The 7,181-nt window shown below is 38.1% G+C and overlaps 1 long non-coding RNA gene across 1 annotated transcript; it reads right to left on the bottom strand.

The window, feature by feature from the left end:
- Window positions 1–250: 250 nt before the first annotated feature.
- On the bottom strand, window positions 251–1,831 carry LOC146304012 (uncharacterized). Its single transcript, XR_014769666.1, has 3 exons — window positions 1,491–1,831; window positions 762–991; window positions 251–380 (listed from the first exon to the last, which is right to left on the bottom strand). It is a non-coding gene; the product is annotated as an uncharacterized LOC146304012 (long non-coding RNA).
- Between the last annotated feature and the right edge of the window lie 5,350 nt (window positions 1,832–7,181).

Genomic DNA, 7,181 nt, shown 5'->3' with positions numbered 1-7,181 from the left:
TTTGTCAAATGAGGCACATATGGAGTCGTTGTGTGCATCCTTTACACATGTCACAACATCATAATGATTCCCATCCTTGTGATTCAGGTAAATGGCCTCAGTACTTCTGTTTCCTGCTTGATGGTTACCTGGTATGTGAATGCATGGGTAATGATTCCATCTGTCTGCATTAAATGTGTATATGTCAACCTGCAGTAGGTTAGCAGCTGCCCAGATTTCAATCTCAGTGGCAAACATACCTGAGCATTTCATGTTTGAACTGTTAAGATGATCTGGAATAGAGGAACGGCCAGCTCTCAAGTACTTGTGGAATTCTGCTGCATTTGTTTCCAGGTGCTGAACGATTCCCCGGCGCAATTTCATGTGTCCATTCTCACTTCCTGAAATGGCATAGGATAAAGCTCGAAAGAAACAATTGCCATCACCTGCAATTGATTTAGTTTCACAGACTCTTCCCATAGCTGGCATTCCCTGAGGTGGCAGCTGCTTTGCATTCTCATTTCTCACACCCATCTGTGAACAAAGTCTTCCTTTTGTCACTGCACTCAGTGGCTTGTATGCAAATGACATCTTGGATACATTTGTTATCTCAACATCTGTATTTGTATCAGTGTCATTGCCATGTGATGTGTTCATAGCACTTACTGGTTGTGGGCTGTTTGCAATTATCTGCACATCAGAATTAGTTACTTCAAAGGAATCTATCTTGTTTTTGGTTATATGTTCATACAAGGAGTTGGTGCATGTAGCTGGTGTTTTACCGGTATGTTCTCCCTTCAACACAGCACTGTAAAGTGGTCTCTGTATTTGGCTTTTGTTGACATTGCTGTCTGTTACATTGTCTTCCTTGGTGGTTGGCATGTCGCAATGTTGCACCTTGTCGCCAGTGATTCTCACCGTGACTCCTCTGACCTCAAATGGCATGTCTTCAAATGTGCGGAAATAAGGAACCAGTTGTTGGGCCAGCTTCTCCAGGTGCTCATACAGCGCTCTGTAGTCGGAGTGATAAACAACCACAGCTTTACCTGTCTTTCCATCCACATGACCTTGACTGTTGCGTTTGTGAGGATCAAATACAGCAAAATGGCCGCACTGCTTGACAACCACACATGTGTTACTACCAAAAGTGACAAAGCAGGCATCATGATCCATCAGTGCTCTTTGGATTGCTATGTCCAGTGGTACATTAATATCTCTCATATCTGAATCATCAGGCTCATCAAAAACACCAACCGCACCACTGAAAGCTGGACCCCAATTTATTGAGAAGTGTGCATCTTTCATTACATATGCATTTGGTAACTCATCAAGAAGCAGATATCCACTTTTCCCACTTATTTGACCACCATCTTTAAGAGTAGTGTACAACTTGTTGCCTTCTTTAAGAACAGTGTCAACATCATTATTCTTCCTGTCATTACTCCAGGTTGTTATGCTTTTCAACTTATTCATCATCACTGCTGCTAAACTGTTAGCTACACACTGTTTACCTGCATTATCCCCAAATTGGTAGTGGAGCTGTGAGAATGACCCTTGTACAAAAAACTTTACAGGTGCTTGGGCCATACTGGTTTCAGCAGGAGCACTTTCATCAGGATGGTTTTCTGCAAGCTTGGATTCAGCAGGAGGCGCCTCAACAGCTTCCGTCATGGTGGCAGGGACATGCATTTCAACACACTGCTTATGGACAGGAATATCAGACATGTGATTATTCTGTTCAGGAACATTGCCAGAGTTGGGCAGAGATTGAGCAGAGGGAGGCAGAGAGTGATCAGAGACAGGCAGAGGTTGTTCAGAGGTTTTCAGAGGTTTTTCAGGGGTTTTTTCAGAGGTTTTTTCAGAGGTTTTTTCAGAGTTTTTCATTGTTTCATCAGAGTTTTGCGCTTTTTCAGCATATTTCAGAGTTTTGTCAGAGTTTTGCGCTTTTTCAGCATATTTCAGAGTATTCTCAGAGTTTTTGCTCGCTATCACAGCGTACTGGTGGGGATGGATTTCTCCAGTGCCCAAGCCAGGGTCATCGGGGGGAGGCGGGACACTGGACTGCTTGCGGGCAGCCCAGGTCTTCCTCATGTGGTCAGCACGACGGTTCACCTTGCGTGGCATCTGAAAGACACATGGACAAAGCAACCAATTATTTATTACAATATTTCTATTCCCACATCATTACTCATAAGTGTGACTCTGAATTCACTTGCAATCAGTGTGATTCAACATTATTTCTTTTTTTTATTTACATGTTGATGACAATACAATGACAGTGGGAACAAACAAGATGAATCATCCCGTGGGTACTTGTATGCGTGTCTGTTCTTGTACACATGCTTGGGGAAAAAGTGAGGTATATGCATAATAGCACAATACAATATGATTTAATAATATAACTATGTAATGTACTATGATATAATGTAATATAGTATAACAGCCTAGTACACTGTGATCTAATAGAACATGACATGGTTTAAATGTTCAACGAGCCGACATGAAAACTCATGAATTCATCCACTGGGTCATGAAATTATGTTCGTCAATGACATTAATTTATAGAGTAAAGGAAATGTGTAGTATCAGACAACACAAAACCACGATAGCTCATTTTATCGATATATAAAACACTGTTGACTTCATCAGCATCACAAGCTTAATCACTTTCTAGATGTGTGATCACTATGGATATTAATCAACAACCTACACGATGTACTTCACTCATATAGTAAGGATGGACAAAACATTGAATTACAAACCATAGCACTGCAATGTTGTGTATGAAGTACTTGTGTTATGTACTTTTTACTACCCTACATGCATCTTACATCTCTAGTTATTACTAGTTGTTTTCCAGTTACAACAATTCTTTACCAATCTTTAATATGTGCCTTTCAATTTAAATCTTTCTCATAAAATGAAGGATCAAGTGATCCTTCCAGGGTGGCTGTGAGGGCACGATGGGTCATCCATTTTCACATGATTGGGGGTTAAAGTCCTGGATCCTCCTGTCCACATGTTGAGGTTAACACTCAAAAAACACTGAACCTTAAATACCTCCTGATGGTTAATCAGCCCCTATCATGGTAACCTGCTTTCATCAATGTGTAAATGTGTATCTAAATGATACACAAAATGATTAAATTTTATGGGTAATAGTGCTCAATAACCTTAACATGTTGACAAAGCTGCCTTACATCTTATGCTAAATAAATTATTCAACCTCTTCATTTGAATTGGCATGAAAACCAGGCTGTTTTGGGGAGCTCCGAAAAGTTTGGCTTCTTAGAACAGGCATGCCCCCCCCCATCAATCATAGAATCTGCTTTGCAATATTTTTCTACAACTTACACTATGGTGTGATAATTTAAACTCTCAAAAAAACTTGAATTTTTCATTAAGTACATTCTGATAAGACTAAAATACTTTTACTCAGGTCAGGTATTACTACTTATAAGAGTATAAGTACCCTTCTTTCACCACCATTCATACATACCTGTATGTTTGTTGAGGCAAGTTTTCAGATCACAATGTTGATAGAAGATACCCATGGAAAAAGAAAATGAACTAATTAGTGACATGCAATAGGGATGAAGAAGGGAAGTTATCATTTTGTCAGTTGCTGCATACTTGTGTGACATGCACAAGATATATACACACATCTCCTTCTTGGCATTTGTAGTTACAAACTTGAAGTCCTTTGATGCTCATTAATTATTAACATGAGTAACACAGACAACCGGCACTCATAAGGCCTCTTAAGTTTTTAATCCAGGCAGCAGCACAAAGATGTGTTTCACTCTCTGGATTTGAAACTGCATACGTTATGGCGTGGTCTGTGGATTAGCAATTTTGCTCCTGAAATGCCTTATACCAGAGCCCACACATTAAATTGGCATGCTAATCATTTCAAAAAGAGCATATTTAGTTTAGGGCTCTTTAAGATCATAAGAACCCTTCTTTCACCACCATTCATACATACCTCTAAGTTTGTTGAAGCAAGTTTTCAGACCATGATGTTGATAGAAGATACCCATGGAAAGAGAAAATGAACCAATCATTGACTGACAAAACCTGCATCAATACATGCTCATGTGACATGATGCACAACTGAAAAAATTAAACAGCATGAGAAACAGTAACATTTTAATCACACCACATTCAAGAAGACTGATTAAAACATGTTGACACAAAAGTGACAAGCACAATCAATGCTGATTATGCATAATCATATTAATGTAATTATAATGTATTATAATAATAAGTATAAACTGAATGTGTAATGATTTGGGGAAATAACACATATTGATATTATTTGTTAGTATTAGTTAAGCCATTCCCTATTGGAACAAACATTTAGCCACTTACTTACATTGTTTATTTACCATTAATAAGTAAAAGGCACGAAAACATAAGTGGGTATCTATTATAAAATGCTGACATCTTAATGTTCTAATTCAACAAAGAGTTAATATTTCCCTCTCAAGTGTATTTGGAACTGTATGTTTTTTTTCTAAATAATCGAGCAAAAACCTTATCAAGCTAACTGAATAATACTGATGGTTTCTGGCATAGCTTGTTTCTCTGCCACCATCCGTTACACTGTAGATGACGCTCTTCTGCTCGCGGAAGAGGGGCGGGGGGGGGCTAATGCTACTGCTTTATCCACAGCTGCCTTGCTAAGTGAAGCTATTGGGCTGACTGAGGGATAGCGATGCTGTGGCTAAAAAGGCAGCTTCACAGGCGAAGACACTCGGTTCGCAGGGCGTATGCATAGCGATACTACCGCTAGCACGTAAGCTAATGCTACGGTTAGCACGTAAGCTAATGCTACGGTTAGCACGTAAGCTAACGCTACGGTTAGCACGTAAGATAAAGCTAGGTTAGCACCGAAGCTAATGCTATCGCTAATAAACGCAGTCAAAGGCAGTCGTACATGTTAAAACTGCGGTCTTTACAACTGCGTTGGTTTACTTAAGTGTCATCACATACACACCATAAACACACTCCGTTATCATATAGGTGGCTTCCAGCGATTTTTGTCAAGCATGGTTAAATGTATAATCTTGTGAGAGCAAAGACGGCCATGTGCGACTTACCTCTTCGAAGTCAAGTCAGAAAAGGAAGTTCATCGGACTGTAGCCACAGGTTATCCAGACCACACGTGACTGTTAATAAACTGTAAATAAAACTTTATTTATAAAATCTTTCTTTCTTTCTTTCTTCCTTTCTTTCTTTCTTTAAGTTCAACTTAAAATATTAAATACTAAAACATTGCCTTAGTCAATAGTATAATGAACAAATTATATCAGGATTTGGAGCCTTTTTACTTTCAAGTTACATTTTGTATTTCTTATAATTTTTTATTTAATTAGTCAAATTAGATTAATTGGATAGAAGACTACTAGTACTACTAATACTACTACTACTACTACTACTACTACTACTAATAATAATAATAATAATAATAATAATTAATAATAATAATAATTTATTGTGGGAAAAACTTACATTTAATCACTCAAAAAGATTATTCCACAGATAATTTTAGTAGCAGAACATGTCAAAATAAATGTTGTAAGGGTTTTGTTTGTTGGTCAAAAAACAGCATAGTTCATCTTGATAACATCCAAAAACTGTCTGTTCTCAATTTTTCTGTGGAATCTCCTAATTACAGTGGTTATTGTAGTAAAAGTAGCGAAATGGCTGAGTAGATTTTTGGGAAAAACATAAACCCTCAAAAGACGAATGTTGCACTGATGCAATGTTTGCACGTGTTTGACAAAACATCAAACAACTTCTAAACGGTTTATGATAGAGACAAGCTGCAAACGGCATTTGATTCGCCGGATTCTCCGCTTTCCAAGGGTCCTTGAATGTTGCATCTGCGACCGGAAGTATCGGCACAGAGTCCGTGTATTTCCGAGGTACTGAAACAGAGCTAACCAAGCATAACACCGACGCTAGATCGCACGCGGTATCGACGCGACGCTTGCACACGTCTCACAAAACATCAACAAAACATGACAACTTCCGAACCGTTTATGATAGAAACGAGCTATAAACAGCATCTGAATCGTGAGATTCTCTGCTTTCCGAGGGTCCCTGAACTATGCCTTTTTGACAACAAAGCCTGTGTGTAATCACGTGATTATCATGTGACGCCAGAGGCACGGGAGTGAGATAATCCTCTGCTGGCCTCACCATCATTATTGTTATTATCATCATTAATATTATTATTTCATCTTTTATAATAATTATTGTGACTATTCTGAAGCACTTTGTTACCTGTTTGTTATTTGTTTTATTATTACTATCATCATTATGATGAATCATTTGTCTTCAGAAAGTTGCCATTTCAAGACAAAAAAAATAAAAAATTCTGGTCTTCCATTTATCAACAGATTGGCCATTTTCCAACATGAATAAAACTCTTCTATGAGAGCCAAAGTCATTTAAGTCATTAATTATTGTTGGTATATGAACATGTTGACAAAATCTACATTTATTTTTCCTGTTAGTTGCTGATGTTTAGTATATTGTGTGTGTATATTAGGTCTTTAGTGGTAAAGTCCGCCTCAATTAGCTGTAACTCACAGAAGAAAAAGGGTATTTGCACAAAACTTCATATGTAGCTTCAAAACACTGAAGTACAACTTTTCACATTGAAAAAAAAACTACCCTGGTTGACTGAGATATTCAACAAAACAAGTTTTCTTTACTGGGCGATTTTATTTTTTTGTGAAATATGGCATGCTCATTCAAAGGTCATGCATAAATGTGATTTTACACTGCATCACATAAAATGGTAGATTTTCCTGAATATGGTGTATAATACTTGGTACTACCACAAAAAATAAGCTCAATATGGACAAAATATAGAACTATTTCCAGGCATTTTTAGGTTGGGTTAGTCTTTTAAGAGCTGCACCCAAACAGTGTAATGTCAGCAGCAAGTCTAGGAGAGCTGTGGTCTATGACACTGTTGTGTTCATATGGCGCCCCCTGATGGAGAATATTTAGATAATCCACGATGTGGCGAATATAGGATACATGAACAGGAAACGTGCGATAATTTCAACTGTGGTATGCCAAATCACAAAGAAGAGCTATGTGTACTATATGACAGAATTGTGCAGGGTCTGAATGAGGCTAGTAAACCACTCATTCAGAGAAAAGCAAAGAAGTGCAGCCTCAGG

Source organism: Lutjanus erythropterus, unplaced genomic scaffold (assembly GCF_056507025.1).
Source record: "Lutjanus erythropterus isolate fLutEry1 unplaced genomic scaffold, fLutEry1.hap2 Scaffold_180, whole genome shotgun sequence".
NCBI lineage: Eukaryota > Metazoa > Chordata > Actinopteri > Lutjaniformes > Lutjanidae > Lutjanus > Lutjanus erythropterus.
This window is presented reverse-complemented; position numbering and strand designations above follow the sequence as displayed.